An 18735-nucleotide genomic window follows, 5' to 3' on the forward strand; every position below is an offset into this window, starting at 1 on the left:
CCTGAAATTGTGAGACATTGCTGCTGGACTTTTTCAAAGAGTTTTTCTAGGGCCTGTACTGTTCAACATTCATAAATAATCCAGGAAGAGGGATGAGGGCTGTTGAAAAATGTCCCTGATTGGAGTTATTTGGGTTAGCCAGGACAAGGACAGACAGTGTAGAATTCCAGAAATTCTGTACTCGCAAGCCTGAGTGACAAGCAAAACAATGGCAGAATAAATGCCCTGCAAATAAATGTAAAACTACACAAGAGAGGGTGAGGGAAGGTGGGAATTTTAGCATAGTGGGCCTAGAGTTGACAGTCACCATGGAGAAATAAGCCCACAGTTCCATAACCATTCATTCTTAGTATTCAGTAAGAAACTAAGAAGGAAAAGCTGAAGGAATGATTTTGAAATAGTATAAACCTAAGAATGTCTCACACTTAAAAAATGATGGATAGCATGCAAAACCCAAAATAGGGCAAGAAAGATGAACAGCTTCTACACAATGTAGGATACTTCTCTTGAGGAGGCCATTTCCAAAGAAGGATATAGGTGAGGCTGACAAATCACTGGTGGCATAAAGGGAATGGATTGACTACAGGTCAATCAAATCCAATACAAGGTAGATTCAAATTAAGATAGAAGAAATCACATTCAAAACAACAATAACAAAAAGTTCTTTATGCACAAAATGAACAGGGTAGTAAACCCATACAACTCATACATGTTCTAAGACTTGAACAGGTTTGTGGGAGTAGATACAGGGACCCAAAATACAACAAAATTTTGATCTTTAGAAACCACATACATCTGATGAAATTTCATCAGCTAAAACTACTGGAGGCTGGGGAATCTACTTCTAGTTCTTAGCCTTCCCTGGGCATATATTTATCATCACTGCCTAGAGATAGGATGCTGTCCAGACAATTCTTACCCTAATCCAATATAGGCATTCTTCTTTTGCTATGTTTCCACATGTCATTACTTTTAGGCAGCTGGCTGAAGCGGCCATGGATGCCTCTGAGGCACCTAATCCTGTTGATGTGTGATACATCTAAAATACTTACTTCTCAGTTGTGGATTACTCTTGGAGGGCAGAAGGGAAGAAGAATCATAAAACCTAAGTGCTATAGGACTTCACTTATAAACTCTGGCATCTTTTATTGGATACTGTCTGAAATGTCAGAAATTTTTCATGCTTTTAGGATAGTTCAATGAGTTTTATGCATTATCATGTCCATGAAGTAGCTTGCTTCAAATGCCAGTATCTTATAGGTGAATCAGTAGACAAGTGCAAAAATGGAATCTCACTGAAAAGTTAACAAGTCTCCCAAGGATAATTGCCCTTTGCCATTGAAAAATATCTCCTGGCAACAATTGGAATACCAATGAGATTAAACGTAACTTCCTCTAAAGCTTTTCAAATGAAACAACATGGCTTTATCATAGCACTAAGCAGTAACACTTCATTTAATATGTGCATTAATTATTGCTGAATTATAATGGATTGTCTAAAAAGTTGTATAATATTCACATTAATACTAAATTAATTCATTATGATGAGTGTAATTACAATGAATACTAACTAAATTAATGGCAGCTAGACATGCTAGAAAAAGTGTTAGCCATTTACTTGACATGTTCCAAATGGAATATATTTTGTTAATGTATTTAGAAGAGTAGTGTGAATAGTTTGAATAGTAGTGTGAAGCAGAGTGCTTAGCAGAGATTTTTTTTTTTAGTATCATTGAACAAATTATTTTACTGCATGTTAGGGTTCTATGTACATATATCTAATGCAATCTGAATGCATTATCTGAATCAAATAAAAATAGCAAATCATCAAATCAGTCTTATGCTTCTGATCGTATTTAGTTTCACTTCTACACATATATGAATAAAATCCTAGATGCATGGTCAGAAAATCAAGAAGTCAGGAAACAGACTGTATATGCTGCTGTGCCCCAGTTTTGCACTCCAGTATTCATTCTGGTCTGCACTCTACAGATCAACCATGTTCCAGGAAAAGCCTGATGTCAGGTGGTATGTTTAGCATGCTTCTGCATTTATATTTCTTGACCCGTTGGCCTAAGCCTTACATAAACTATTCTTGCCGATGGCAAAAGAAATCTGGCTTGGGAATTGTATCTGTAGCCACATGCCAGATGTCTCACAGGCTCTCACAGAGTATTAATTGTTCACCAGTCTTCAAGGAAGAAGTCAGTTTTATCCACAAGATAAAAAATTAGTAGATTTAGAAAAATAAAATGCGATGCCTAATGCAACAGGGAAACAAAAAGTTACTTACAATGCTCTTTTCAATCAATGGAATGCAGTTTTGCTGCCATCTGTGAAAGCAAACAAAGCAAAAAAATATTATTTGACATAGGTCACAGAATTATAAAAAATTTTAGTACAAGTAAAGAGAGCATAATTAGATGTTATAGTACTAATAGGCAACTAAAATATTATCATACTTATTCTTCCTCTACTTTAATTCAATACTTTGATTCAAAGGCAAAATCATTGACTGGATTCATTCTTTTGCACTAACATATCCAATACAGCATAAACTGTAAAACACATTCATTGCTTTGTCCAAAGAAAAGAAAAATCAGTGGATTAGTAGGGCAAACAAGAATTGAAAATGCTGCCAAACACTTGACAAAACATCAAAACACAGCTTGATTCTTTGTTCACACAACAGAAGATACAAAGAAAAAAGTATCATCCTTTAACTTTTCTTGTATTGTATTTCAGAGGAAGATGAACTGTAGCCTCCCGGCAATCGCTAATGCAGTGTTTGTCTTCTGTGTTGAGATTATCCACTTGGGTGCTGCACTGGAGCTCCCTGGGCTATTTTGACACTGCATCCAGATGCTCCAATTTTGCTTCAGTGACTCAAGTGCAGAGCCAATATGCCTTAAAGCAACGTTCAAAGGGTTAGGTCTTGATGAACAATTAAAGCACTCAGAAGTGTTTCTGAGCATCTCTGACTGGTGCTCAAGTGACTTAAGTGGCCCTTGTGTGACATCCTGGTAGGGAATACGTAATAGACAGTCTCAGTTCTACACTCAAGGTGAATGTGGATTCTGCCCCACTTTTATTGGAAAAAGAAAAGGAGTGCAAGTAGAAAAGAATAATATTCATGATTTTAACAGCAGTAGATCAGTTCTAGAAAGGGTAACTATCTGTCTGCTTTATATAAACTGCTTTAAAAGGCCTTGTTAGAAATATTTTATTAAAGTTGCATTTTTCATATATTCCCACTTTCTTGTTTGAGACCAAAAGAATTTATGTTTGAGTGAGACTTTTTTAAGTGAACATGCACTTCTCTTGAATCTAAGCATGATTTCACAGAAAATAAAGATCTATTTACTTCAACATACTTCAGTAGTCCATAAATGAAAAGCTAACTCAAGCACTGAGTGTTATTATTCCAACTGTTTCATATTTATGGGATTGGAAGCTCATTTAGGAAAATACTCATTTAATTGGAGAATAACTCATTTAATAAATGCCACAAAACCAGACAAATACATAAGGCTCCATCACATCCAAATCATGGACTCTGAAGCAAAAAAGTAAAGGCACATGATCAACTAATGCTAAGACCAGTAATACATTTTTTAAAATTTCTTACTTATGAAGAACAAATAATTATAATTTCATATGTGCTTAATGTATTTTTTGTGAAAACTGCATACTTAAGCTATTTTATTTATTATTTCATATTTTCATTTTTCATTCTTGAGATTTTCCTTGGTATTGAGAAAAATAAGCCAGGGAATGTTCCCATGTTTGCAAGAGTTTCACTTTGGGGTTTGTTTAGGGTTTTGAATTGGGTTTGTTTTGTTCTTGTTGGTTTTTTTGTTTGGGGTTTTTTTTTTTTTGGTTGTTTGTTGGTTTTTTTTTTTTTATGTTCCTGAGTATCAATTTTGGTTTTCTGACATGAGATGAAGTAAGAAAACAATTTCAGGTGGCAATTGTTATTGAAGAAAGTTTTATCCGAACAATGCCAGTGCAATATTTAGGTTGGAAGAGAGACTTGATACAGAATACAAACTGTGCTCCAGGTGGGAGTTAACTGCAGGAAATCTTGAGACACAAGGCTGAGGGATGCCCTGAAAGAAATTTTGTGCGGGTGAAAAAAACAAAAAAAGAAAAAAAAAATCACTGAAAAAAATCACTTTATGATCTCTCCAGCGCCTTCTCCTCCTTTGTTTCTGTTAACTTTGCATCTGGTTGCAGCTGCCATGAGCTCACCCACTGTGCTGACTGGGCAGGACAGAAGAAACACACCTGGGTTTGCGTGCCCTGCTGATCTCACAGTCAGGTTACTGGTTTCATCAAACCCTGCATGCAGTGCAGAAGTTGGCCATGTACTAAAGCTCCATACTTGCGTCTGCTTTATATGAATGGAGAATCACTTTAAAGATTTGTATCTTGAATGCTTGTTTTGAAAACTGCTAAATTCATTTTGTCTTATTTTGTGAAATCCATAAAGTAAGAGAAGATTCTCAGACACGAAACAGAACACACAGAGAAATTATTATCAAAATTCTTACCATTTTTAATACACAGTTTAAATCTAAGAATGTGCAGGTCAGAGGAAAGAAATAAAGACTGACTATATTTTATGATTGTTTTTACTTCTGTTGTTCAGAAATAATTTTCAGTCTTAAAAATAACATATTGGCTGAAATACCACAACTTGTCCATAATGGAAACTAGGTTTACTTTTATGGACTAAGAAGGTCCAGCATTATCAAGAAAGACAGATGATTAATTAAAAATAGAATTCAGAATGTTCTATTAGCAATAGCTTTTGCTTGAACATTGCACTATATCTCTTTGCAAAAAGGTTAAGAAGCAACAAAGTAAAAGTTAACAAATACACCTGACTCTTCCAGAAACAATGTTGATATCTTTGGGTATTCTGGTTAGAAGTCTTCCAGAAATATGCATTATTTTGGGAGAAATGACACATATGAGCAACTCTGAGTTCAAGCACTTTTCCTATCAGCATTTAATAAAAAAGCACAAGCAACATAAATCTATCAGATATTTCAGAACTGTCTCCTCATTTAAATTGAGGGCATCAGGGCTGCCTAAACACCTACTACGGCATAACCACCTTCTTAATGTACAGAGAATATTCCCTTCCCCCATGAAATGCACGGTGGATCTCTGTGAATACGTGTAATCAAAAAAGGAATGGATTTTGTTTTCCTGGGTAAACTTCTGAAAGGGAGAGCTGAAGAAAACTAGGCACAAAGGTTTAGGGAACTAGACTTGGTTATTCAGCTTGTGTCTTGATCATTCTAGTGTATATCTCTAGGAAAAGAAAGGACACTGTGCTCTTGACAATTACTCCACTGATATAAAGTAAAAGCTTGGGAAATCAAGATTAACACCAAGCGTTCTTTCTAGACAAGGAACTGCATGTTACCATTTTTGTCCTTTCTTACAGTTCTAAAGGAAGGGAAAATCATTCACTAAATTAAGACTTGGGAACTCTGGATTTCACAACTGGTACCAAGGAACCTTCTGTATGACTCTGTGAAGATTTGCAATATTTGACTTCCTATTCTGTATCTGTACACTACTACTAAGACATTTTCCTGCAAAAGATCAACAACTGACCTTTGCAGGTAAGAATTTTCTAGCTTGATTTTTCCCCATTAAAAAAAAAAAAAAAAAAAAGCAAAAAACCCTATACTTTTTTTCCGGCTTTTCCTCACATCCATTGGCACTGTAAAAGGTAGAGAAAAATGACTCATTTCATAAATGGTCAATGTTTCTTTCATATTGATCCTTGTGTCTGAATTGAAACAAGCACTTGTGGCCAGCAAGTTCTACTACTCCTTCTTAATAGAGGCATGCTAGTTCAGCTCAGTACAGGTTCTTGAATTGGGAAGTGTTAGGACACATGGAAGTATATGAGAGAGGGCTTTAAGTATTATGTAAATTGTTTTCAGTAAGGATTTTTTACAAAAAGGGTATTGAAAAAAAACCAGTCATCTTCCCCCTCCTCTACAATGCCCCTACACTTCAACTAAAATTATGCTTTTAGGGACAAAGAAAACCATACTTTGATTTCATTTGGAACTGACAGAAATAGTCAGGAAATATTTAGAAACAAAAAAATGTGGGGAAGAACTATCCTTCTGCATTCCCAAAAGTAGCATTTTTCTCCAGTCATTAATTTGTGTACTTGCCAGAGACATAGGTAACTCTTCAGAAGCTATTTAAACACAAAACTAAAGAACTGGAAATGAAAGATTAGGTTTCCACACTCTTTGTAAATCATTCATGGAAGTAAAGAGAATCCCCCCTCTCTTCACTTATTCAATAGCTCTGTGGTTAGGGCCTCATCTGATATACAATGTGGGACAATCAGGTTCAAGACCTTGTCTGCACATTCTTGAACCCACATTTTCACTTTCCCAAAAGAGTTCTTAAACCAGTGAGAAATCTATAATTGGCTTCTCTCGATCCCCATGGAAAAAGCTGTTCTGCATGGATTATTTAAATACTGAGTCAAAGAGAGCGAATGACTCTTTGGTCTGGTGGTTAAAGAATTCACTTGGGAGGCACACGGCCCAGTCAAAGTAGCAGTTCAGATAGTTCAGGTGAGAGCATACCCCTGCAGAATATCCAGTGGTTAGGTGATTCCCTTGGAAGGCAGAAAATAAAGGTTTAAATCTCAGTCAGGGGGAAGGGCTTAAAACCTAGTCTCCTATATATAGGAGTTATTGCATTAAAAAACATATGGTGAGATCTTCAACTTCGCGGGGGTAGAGGTGAGTGGGTGGAGACGGAAGATGAAGAGAAACAGTTGTTATCTCTTCACTAGTTTTGTGAATCTATTCCTGTTCCAGAACCAAAAAATAAAGTCATCACAAATTCAGTCTGAATTTTGACAGCTTTTTAAATTGCTAGCAATCAATTTATTCACTAGAGCTATATTCAGATAGTTAATGCAAAACATTGTCTTCCAGGCAGGCTCTGATTAGACTCCCAATTAAAGACTAAATTAAATTTTTTTGCATGTATGAAGCTGCCCTATACATATAGTGTACACATACAGAGTAATCCTTGTGGAGTTAAGAGTAATTGCCATTTAAGAACTATTCTAAGAATTACATTCTAAAATTCTATGGGATGAGACAGAAATATTATAGTAGGAGCTCACTTAACATTTCAAATTGTTCAGAGTATATTCATCATACTTTTAATAAAAAAAGCAATGATTATGCTCTTATATTTTTTTTTCCTGGAGATCATATCTTGACACAAAAGAATTCAGTTTAGTTTATAGTTTATCTGGAACTAGTATTTTCCTATTTGTTATATCATTATTGTCAGCCCCCTATTTAAATGCAGTATTTTGTATTTCATTTATTATATAGGGTCTCCAAACACACATTTGAGTCTATTTTATGAGAAGTTTAATAATTTTATTGAAAAACAGAAAAGTAAACCTGAATTCCTGAGTACTTGCCATCAACACTGATCTAAGGACTCACTGCTTATCCGAATATTATTTAAATTTATTTTTCTTTCATTATCAATATTTCTCTCCTAAAACCTTCATGTTTTTCTGACGGCATTCAGAAGTTCCACGGATATCAATGACAAGTAAACTGGACGTAAATCTTTCAAACACAAAGTGGGTTTCAACAGGAAAAGGTTGGTGAAGTTGAAAAATTAAATTTGAAATAGCTTAATGCAATCATTCCAATATTTTAATTTGCCTAAAAAATAAATGTTACATATTCAGAAATACTCATTCTTAGGCCACTCCTACACAGTATTATTGTCTGCTGGTCTTTAAAAGCACACACAGTCACTATTTAAATCTTAATGAGAATGTAAGAACATGCTGCTGCTTTCACATAGCACTTTTTTTTTTCACAATATGAGGGCAGGCAAAAATAATAAAATATTTTCAAATTTTCCAGCTAACAACGAGAGTAAATTATATACATTTTTTAATCTAGTTTTTTGCCAATGAACATGTTCATTAGCATAAATTTTGCTTCTTGTGGGAAGTCTAACTTTTTATGATTCCCATGTTAGATTCTCCCCTCAGCACTTCCAAAAAAGTGAAATATCTTTTCCAGTTAAGAAGTTGATACATTTTTTAGTTAAATGTCTTGAGGGAGGGGGAATAAAGTTTTAGTGTTGGAAATTCCTAATTTTCAACTGACTCAAAAAGAAAATCTTAATATAAATCTGCTTTATGAGAGCATTTTTGATGTGTAATGTAAAATGAAGAATTACTGAAAAGTGTTGTGTGCTAATAACATTAATGTTAGTTTTAGCTCAGATATGTAAACAGGAGGTGTTATGGGGAAGATCATCCTCTTATGACTGACAGTTGGAGCAGGTGTCAGTGTTTCTAATAGTGGGAATTGTCATTTGGATTTTATTGGCTATTGTACCAAGGTGCTTATAAATATACAGTGATCTAAAGGTACTTTCACATAAAGGATAACCTGACACACTTGTAGAATTTTGTTTCAACTACATAACAAGTATTTTACAGAAGAAAAGTATTACCAAGTGGGCTTCAAATATTTTTAATACGTTATGGATCAAGCTGTAGCAAAACCATCAAACAAATCATAGCAAAAAGTGTTTCTCATCATGTTATTCAAAAATACTCATAAAGTGAAAATATCATAATGCATTCAATATGTAAGCAAACTGGAAAAGATTAAGGTTTTGTTAATTACTTCTGTTAAAAAACTCAGTTCACAAGTATATTTGTTAAATTCACAGATATAATTTTCCAAAAGCACTGTATGATTTTTCTGCCTGCTCACTACTGAAAAATATTTCACCTAAACTTGCCTCAACTCCAGCATCACTGAAGAAAAAAACATTAATGGAAAACTCAGTGCCAGGCAAGGCAGCTTCCATCACAGAAAAGAAGGTTTATGGCTTAATCCTCCATAATCGTGATCGGGCACAACACTTTATCTGAAATAAAAGCCCCATACCACATCAACAAAAACCACATCAACAAAAATCTCACCAACAACTCTCAGACAGACTATTTTTTGAATTGTATTGCTTTTGTTGTTTTTTAACTCTGAAATAGAGAAGGACAAAGTAAAAATATACAGCTCGGTATAAAAAAATTTAAACCTTTTTCGTGAGAAATTAGTTCAAAAACCACACAGTTATGCTTTGTGACTAAAAACATTATTAGGTAAAGAAACTTAATTAAGAAGTGAAATATAATAAGACAGTTGTTGTGTTGCACCATACTCCTATCCAAAATTTTTCACTGATTTATACATATGAAAAAAAGAAACTCCATCATTCCTGGACTATTGGTCTCAATCTCACACAATAATTTGAGCAGGGTACCAGCACAACTAACATCAATTCCATTCTTGTTAATTATATAACATTAAACTCAAATTTCATTACTTTTGTTGCTGAGAAAAAAGATGAAAAAGCCACTGTATTTGTACTGTCATCTCATTTCTGGTTCTTCTAAGGCTCTTTTTTCTTACCAAAGTGAGAATCTTTCACAATCTCAAATATCAGTTTTTATTTCTTTAATTGGGTGTTTCTATCAGGACCTTTTCAGTGAACTCTTCACATTTTAATATACTTCTGCTTCACTACTCTAGCTGATTGTTTCAGAGGTTGTGCAGAACACATTCCTGATCTTCACGAAAGCCGCTTTCAAGGTCTTTCATATTCTGCCATAATCCCCCAGTAATTACAAAGGCTCTCTTTGCAACAATAAGCAAGTCTGAGAGGAGTTCTATAACCCTACATCATACACTAAATTGTACTTGGACATTTCAGTTAAATGTGCTTCCCTTGAGCCCCCAACTTGCAATCTGCGAGATGCCAAAACATAAGAACTGAAAGGTTATGATGATGGTAACTGTCTCTATACAAAGCATTGATTAAATGAAATACAAAACACAGCTTGGATAAAGGCTTTAGTTGGGGAGCAGTTAAGTCCTCATTAGAAAAGCAAAGTTGACAGAGCTTAAAAACACTTATTTTATGCCTGATAATCATTAATCATTTTTACAGATCCTTTTCTCCCCTAGGACTTTAAAAGTGTTTTTGAAAGCTCCTCTGTAAGTACTCATACTTTTAATTTAATTTTATTTTTTAGGGAAAAATGTCTCTTCGTGCCAAAGCAAAGACCTTGCCAGATTTTTGACTTAGTTGCAACCTTTGCTTTCAGGTATATGACCCATGAGCCGTCATAAGTCACCTTTCCAATTGCTGTACATGTGTAAAGAAAAAATGTACGATACGTATCTTAAAAAATAAAAAATCCTCTTTACCCTCTTGTCTTTTTCATTCTTAAAGTTTTCTCTATTAATTGCTTGCTGATCAAGAACATAATCACGTGGAGTTTTTAATATCTTCAAAGGGGTACACCAAGTTCCATCTATAATTCAACCCAAAGATTGTAAGGGTCCAGAATAAAGTAAGCCACTACCATACACCTGATCTTACCTTGACCTAAAAAGCTATAGAAAAAAATAAACTGCTTTATGCAGTTTTCTGCCAATACAATTGGCCTAAACTATGTTAAATTACATGGGATAAGAATACTGTACTACAAAAATGATCTGACAACAGTCTCTACTTTTGAAAGCCATACATAATGCGAAGAACAGTTTTGTTTAAAAGCGTGTGATACTAATTTCTGATGTTGTGGCAGTATTAAGGATGCCTTCTGTTACCTGTTACCTTAAATTTTCCAACTTAATATATGCTGTGTTTTTCACTCAGTAGAGGAATATTCACTACAAAGAACTGGGGAAGTCAATATATTAGAAAAAAATGAGACTAGGGAACTGTGCAAAAGATTTTTTATATTCTTTGAATGACATCTGAAAGAAAATCAAATGAACGAATTTTTTTGTAGACATAGTAAACTTTAACACTGATACTAAACACAGAAACAAGGAGAAAAAAAGATTCCAGTTCCTCACTTTTTGCTTAATAAAATTTTTTTTGAACAATCAACAATTATATTGAAATCTTACCTTTGCATTTCAGCTTCACCTGAAGGCTATTTAACCCCTATTTTCCAGGAACTCTTTTATCTTTATTACTATAGGCAGTTTGTTGATAAGTATGTTTCTGTCTCTCCTGATGAAACTTCTTATTACTTTCAATAAATATTCATACACTCAATGAGACAAAGACAGTAAAAATTATTCTATTCCCTGTTTGTTGAACCAATTTACATGGGAAATACAAGTTTCTAATTACTATGCTAATGAATATTTATATATTGCAAAGGAAGTGGAAAGACACCAACAAAGTCAATGTCTGAAGGTGTTACAATTAAGGTACTTGCAGGAAAGTAAAGAAGATGCAGTTTCAAGTGAGATTTGCCTTCCCCTTCAACATGTGAAACGATTATTTTTTTAAAAGCTTTTTCCTTGAATGAAATGGGCTCAATTAGCTTCTTTAATTCAGTTCATAACTTAATTCTGGATTTACCCATTTTGTTACTTTCATCTAACTTTGCTGCTTTTAAATTAACTGTATTCACTTATTTATGGCTAATGTATTCAAATAGACACACTTGCCGCAAGTGCAAAAAATACAGTTTGGAAGAATTTCACTGTGTTTCTGAAAACAATTGCAGGTAAAAGCTATTATGGAACATCCACATTTTAATTTGATAACTGTATATTAGCAAGTTCAAACTTCAAGTTCTGCCTCCACTCACAGTCACTTTATATTCATCTTAAATCAAGAGATTTTTGCTACCATGAGCAACATCTTACTCCCCGAAAGCCTGGAAACCAGTGCTAACGTGCAATGGTAGAAGGCACTTTGTAAAGTGTTACTTAAGAAATAAAACAAAGGCAACATGGGAATATATGGCTGTTTCAGTATAGGAGCCTCTCCAGAATGCATTATACTTTAGTAAGAGTAGGATGTGATCAATCAGGGATGACAATAATTAGGCTTGTATCAGAAAAAGGCAACTTCCTCTTCCTCATAAAGCATGAATGGCCAACAATAAGAATCAGGAAGTACTCTAAATGTATAGAAACAAGGAATAAATATGACCTCCATAAGAATAATCGAGTGAGTGTCCATGGGCTGTATACATCTGATAGGGAAGGTGCACACCTTTGCTTCCTTCAGTAAAGCAAGCATTAGAGTCTGGAACATTAGGAACAGTGGCTATTTAGCCTGGAGAAAAGGCAGCTCATGGGAGTCCTTATTGATCTCTAGCAAGTCCTGAAAGAAGATTATAGTGAGCTGGGGATCAGCCCCCCTTCTAGTGGCAACCAGTGACAGGGCAAGGGGAAATGGCCTCTAGTGGTACCAGGCAAGGTTCAGGTTGGATCTAAGAATCAAATTCTTCACTGAAAGAATGTTCAAGCATTGGAATGAACTCCCCAGGGAAGTGGTAAAGTCACCATGCCTGGAAGTGATCAAAAAAGACTGGATATGGTACTTTGTGATATGGTTTGGTTGGCATGGGGATCTTGGAGGTCTTGTTCAACTTTAATGATTCTGTTCCATGATTCTATGTGCACTGGACTCATGCAGTTAAATTTTGTTAGTAGAGGTTAGTAATATTTCCTATTATGATGATTGGAATTTTTAGGTTCAAGAACATGATAATTATGCAGTTTTATGAAGCCCAGCATTCAAAGGGAGAAGAAATAAAGGAGAAACCAAAGAGGAGACCCCCTGTACAGACTACCCTTCATAGCAATGTGACTCAACACTAAGCCCTTTCTTACATTTCACTTGCATGGAAATCACACTCTTAGGATGAAGAAAGTACCAAATATTTTCCCTAAATGGCTTTTGTGTACCACACTGGAACACAGTGCATATTGACTAAAATAAATTGCATTAAGGAATTACTACAGGAACATTGTCTATACTTAAAAAGCTTATTCAGTTTCCAATTGTATGACTATTCATCATAATTTATTACAGCAGCTAACATTTTTGGTGCAAGACCTATTTACAACTAAAATACTGGCATAATACTTTGGAATGGTATTTTGTGCACATACTTTAAATTTTCTACTATTGAAACAGATTTAAATTTCAAACACTGTGTTAGCTAAAGAAAAAAAAGGGCAATTATGGGACCAAAAGGTAAGATTAAATAGTATGTATAGCATTGTAGTGAGCCTTCACCTGCACCACGCATACAAAATTCTTCCCCACAAAAATCTGAGACATCCTCAGATTTTAGACTGGATATGGAAAATAGATATAATCATTAGATATTCCTCAGACTCTTATGTTTGATTTCACATAAGTAAATCCTCTACGCATTAAAAATAAATTGAAGCTTTCAGTAACTCAAATTTTATCAAGATTGCAGACATAACCTATGAGTAAGGACAGAAATTAATCATTCCATTTAAAAGACTTAAGTAAAGAATTACATGCTTTTCTACAGTGCATATAATCAGCTTTGTATCTCTGTGAAATGTCAGGAAAAGTAGGTGATGGATTATGGGAACCTTACACATGATTCCTTTAGATTAATTTGTACTGCTACTAGAATATGGTAGTTTGGGTTTTTCTCTGTTCTTCTAAACTGATAAAGCAGTTGTATGGTCCCTACATCTGTGGTTTGTTTTTCTGTGTGTGTTTGTGTGTTTTTTCTTTTTTTTTTTTATTCACCTATACCAGAAAACTATTAACTGTCTGCCACAGTGAAAAGGTAAAATCTATTACAATATGGCCAGTTTTACCCATTATTGTCCTATCAAAATTTATGAACTTATCTTTCACAAAATGATTAATGAATTTTAGTCTTCTAACTCAAATACTTAAAATAGGAACTCCCCCCACCCCACCCCGAACCAGCTTCCTAAAATTTAAAGATATTAAAATTTCAGCTTCATCTGCTGTACTAAGTGGTGTCTCTTGTGGTCTAGTTATTGGAAAGAAAGAAAAAGGACAGGTTCTTACAATTTAAACAGTAATGTATAAAATGAAATAACTGTTTATACACACAACAGATAAACATAATCCCTACTGAAGTTATGTTTACATTATACCTATACACAGAGACTCCCGCATTTATTTGTAAAGATCTGTCTAGAAGAGTTTACAAATTGGTATTTTATTTATTTCTATCACAGTGTTGGTGATGTTATTTCTAATTTTCTTTGCTCCTGTGAAGCAGCATACTGAACTCTTAGGGGAACAGAAAACATACAAATGCTATTACTGTACACATTTCTAAGCAGCAGGAAGTCTGTAGTAAGTGTCAGAGATTGATCACGATTTTATTGCACATATAAACAGCCACTACCAGTTGTTCTGTGCCAAAGGGTCATGGTATGCATCATCCATGCTTTATGTTTAACCACCTCAGCTTTTCAGAAAGGAAACAGCAAACTTAAATTACTGAAAACAAACTGAAACAAACTGAAATCAATGAAATCTTTTTGATACATGGTAATCTTCAGAAACAGAAGAAAAACCTAAATCATTCTTCTTTCCACTGGAATGAAAAAGTGAACTCAATATATGAAAACATTTTTGAACAGTGAAAACTGTGTGCACTTACACAAATGTTTAAGATAGACATATGTGCAACCCTAACTAGGTTCATAAAGGAAATACATGTATGCCATAGATTTCAGACATGCCCTATAGAGTTCAAGGGCATGTTTTTAACCATTAAAAGGTATAAGCAGTTTGCTGTCAAGCACTCTGCAACAAAGTATTTCATTCAAACAGTGTGAAAACCGAATGAAAATTGGAAAATTTTCAGAATTTACACTACAGTGATTCTATATATTTTGGGTTTTTTATTCAGTAGAGATGATTTTATTAACAAAAACTTTAAGAATGAAAGCATTGAGTTCATACAAATGAGGTACACTTCTAAGTTATTATAATATATTCCTTACTCTGGAGTATCACCATTTCTGAGATCAGCTAGGATTCTTGAACTTAAAAACACACCACTGCATGGTGCCAGGCTTTTATGAAGTCATTTCTTTGTACAAAAGAGCTTTACTGCAGAAAATAAGGAATTTAGAGTAATTATAGAATCCTATTAAGATACTGTGAATTGAAAGTACACAGATATAGCAATTCTATTACATTTTCAACAAAACAAGGTCCTTTGAGTCATAGTTTTCTTATCCCTCAACTCATCTAAACTTCTAAGTGTATTTGAAAGCAGTATCACATCTGCATTGGCTGTTACAAACACACATACTTCTGAGACTTTCTCAAAAATCATGTGAGAATTTGTCTTTCTGACAGAGTGGTTGTCAGCAACAACTACCTTGATTCCTAGCTAATATTCAGAATACCACTAAAAAATACTTTAAGTATGAAAATGCTATATAGTTATGTTTTCTCAAACATTCTCAAGGCTCAGAAATATTTCTCAAAATATTCACAAGAGAATTCAGGGATAAGGATTTTTATAAAAGAGTTCAACTCAAAAGAAACATTACCTTCCAAAAAATAATTTTCCCTCCTGTAGTAAAAAGACAACATAAATTTAACTAAGCCAAATATTCAATATTCAAATATTCAGGTTTTAAAAATTATAGTCTTCTCTGCTTGAAGCATGTTCCTAACCCCATTAATATGAATGGAAGTTAACCATGCACAGGAGAAAAAGAACACATTTACTGTATGTATACTTGCTCTTTGGATTATTTGAATATTTCATTTCAATAAATATATTTTAGAAAGATGTCTAGTTTATCAGAACAAAGGCTTTGGTTTCTGTTTTAAAATTACTGAGGCGCAAGATAAGACCAGAAAAGTTCACCCGGCCATGTATATTTTACTGCAAACATGTCATTTTAGACATCTTTCAAAGATGTATCTGGATCTGAAAAGCAATCCTACTGAGGCATTTTTTTGCCAGTGCTCATTGACATATTCATGTAATGTAAAATCAATCACAGCCAAAAGGCCCTTAAATAAAAACCCAAAACTGAACAAAAAAAATGCCAAAAATCTACCAATTTGATATGTAAATATAAGGTTGCTTTATTTTGTTTTCCTTTATCTTCTCCATTAAGAAAGTTCATCAACCAAATTTATGCAATAATTATGTAAAAAAAAAAGATTACCACTACAATATCAACATATAGATTTAACTCATTCATCTGGGGACTCCTCTATGTGGACAGAGAAGCAAGTGAAGCCATTAATAACCAGCAGCTGTTGGCAGGAGCAAGGATGTAGTGCCAACCTGGGGATTCCAGCTCAGATCCTGAGGTGTGACATGGAAGAGATTTACTCTTTCACAAAAGAGGTGACTTTCAAGTCTCTAAATATCTTTCAAAACCTAAGGATTACAGAGGCCTGCAAGTATTTTCAAAATTATACTCTTATTTCATACCTTTAGAAATTTTATATAAATTACATAAACAACTGTTTTATCAAAATGGAAATGGGAGAGTGATGAAATACTGGAGGTTGTAAGAAGTAGCAAAGTCTGGAGGCCATCAAGCTGAACCTACACAGAGCAGAGACAGCTTAGGACTGCTTTGCTTAAGACATTTTGTGAAGAAACAGGATTCTGAGCATCTCCAGAGATAAAAAATTAATAGCTCCTCTGAACACCCTACTGCAATTGTTAACCGTCCTCACTGTGAAACTGTTTTCCCCTAATTTTTAGTAGAAAAATGCCCTCTTGAAATCTTCACTCATTGCCCCTCATCCTTTTATGATTCATAAGATACTTTGAGAACAACATGGGTCCATCCAGTCTATTTGTTTATTAGATGGAGCCAGCAGTATGAATCTCCACATAGCATGATCATGCTATGTAAATAAAAACCGTGACTCAAGGCAAATCTATCATTTTATTATATGTGACAATTTGTTGTCTAAAATAAGCACTCAGATATTTTTACATCCAAATCTCTGCTCAAATTGTTATGTATTTTGAACACAAAGTCTCCCATATCAGCATTTAAAATTACATGCAGAATTTGCAAAATATATATCAATTGTAATTTTTATGTTAGACAAGGAAGATGATATTTAAAGAAAATGTTACAATTAGGAAAAACGCATATGAAGATGCCAATCAAAGCAGTAAATAACAGAACGTTTGCAGTGGGGGCACACCTGAAACTTTGCAGCTATCGTATCAAAGTTGTATAAAAATTTTTACGTTGCTACTTTCTTTTTAAACGTTGCTAGCTGATCAAATTCAGCAATATTTTGGCAGCCTAAAATTACACTCTTCTGACCTTGACATTAGTATTCAACAGCACTGATGAGAGAATGACAGCTTCTCCATCCTACTGGGTGATCTTGCAAGCTTTTACCTTCATGACTATGGAGTTTCTGTCAAATATGCTTACAGCTGAATGATCACATTCTCTTGAATTATGAAGTGGCTGAAAACTGTGCTAATTGGGTCCATATTGATGTCACTCAAAGATTAAGTAGCCCTAATACTTTTTGAAGTTAGATAAATACTTGTAATTTTACTGCACATTAGGTGTAACATATATTCGTGTTGAATGAATCATTTACAATACCTACAGAACACACACAAGGTATCACTGGAAATGGAAAATGCTGGAAGTTTTAATGCACTAAAATTAGAAGAATAATGTTTCTAAACTAAGGAAAAAACTCAATTAAGTGCAAACACAAAAAGTGAAGTGACAAGTAAAAACATCTGTAAGATCTTGTGTGCAGTGCTATGGAATTTAGCTGAATTAGAAATCAGAAAGCAAAAAATCAGCTGCAAATCAGTGTTTCCTTATATGGAATCTGGGCTCTGGAAAAGAATTACACTGTTCTTGACTACACTGAAAAATTATCCTGCGATAATCTCATTTAGGCCATCTTGCCTACCTTTAGTGAGTCCCATCACAAGCTTTTAGAATAAAAATCCATGAAGTTCAGTTGAAGAGCATTGAATTGTGCCATGGGTATCTTTAGTCCTTCAAGGCTCAGCCATCTGCTTCAACTACTCAGAACCTGAACTACAAGTATTGCTAAATCTATAGGAACACTTACATAATCAATTTTTCTGTTACATCCCTGGATTACATAATCTTAGATAATATAAAATTTCCAAAGTACAAAAATGAGCAAATGCATTTCTTAGCTGTAAGAGGTAGCAGCTCAGCCATTCTTTAGCTTGCCCCTGTAATTTACCCAACTTTTGACATAGCCTGAAAAGTTTAAAGATACAAATTTCCTGCTTCGGTTGATTAAGTGATGTTAGCCATTTAGGCCAAATGTTTTCAGCATCTTGTTTCTTTTATACCTTAAATGGGTTTGCCTATTTTCCCTTCCCCTTCTTTCTGTACAGTCTTGTGCTAGAAACTGGCATTTCCCATGGTATAAATGGTATAAATATCTGTGTCATTTCCTTCTCCTGTTACCTTTAAAGCTACACATGAATTCTATTACATAGCTTAACACAGTTTTGATTACAGCTGCCTGCATTTTTTTAATGACATGACATACACATCCTGGGATATAAAGAAATATGACACATACATGATTTATTTTTCCATACTGTATCTGAAACCCATTTAATTTCTGCTGTTGATAGAGACTGAAAGACCTACCATGCTCATTAAAGTGCATGAATTTGTAGAGTGAATACACAGCTTTAGTCAATTCTGCTGTCAAACCAATAAATCTTGCCCTAAAACAGTCCAGGTAAAACAGTCTTTATGTTATAATTTTGTATTTTTATGTTCCCCTACGACTTTTGCTATATAAAATGCAACAATTTCTAAT

General features: G+C 34.2%; 1 protein-coding gene across 16 annotated transcripts in view; it reads right to left on the minus strand.

Annotated features, from left to right (window-relative positions):
• TENM3 (teneurin transmembrane protein 3) overlaps positions 1-18735 on the minus strand; it is a 1290863-nt gene that overhangs the window by 857186 nt on the left and 414942 nt on the right. For all 16 annotated transcript variants that reach the window (XM_054295903.1, XM_054295906.1, XM_054295901.1 and 13 more), the window contains exon 5: positions 2294-2333. The gene's annotated coding sequence lies outside the window, so the exon portion shown is untranslated. The remainder of the gene's footprint in view (positions 1-2293; positions 2334-18735) is intronic.

The sequence above is a fragment of the Melozone crissalis genome, unplaced genomic scaffold, assembly GCF_028551555.1.
Source record: "Melozone crissalis strain CALT ecotype California unplaced genomic scaffold, PUWL_Pcris_2 ptg000006l_1, whole genome shotgun sequence".
In the NCBI taxonomy this organism is placed as follows: domain Eukaryota; kingdom Metazoa; phylum Chordata; class Aves; order Passeriformes; family Passerellidae; genus Melozone; species Melozone crissalis.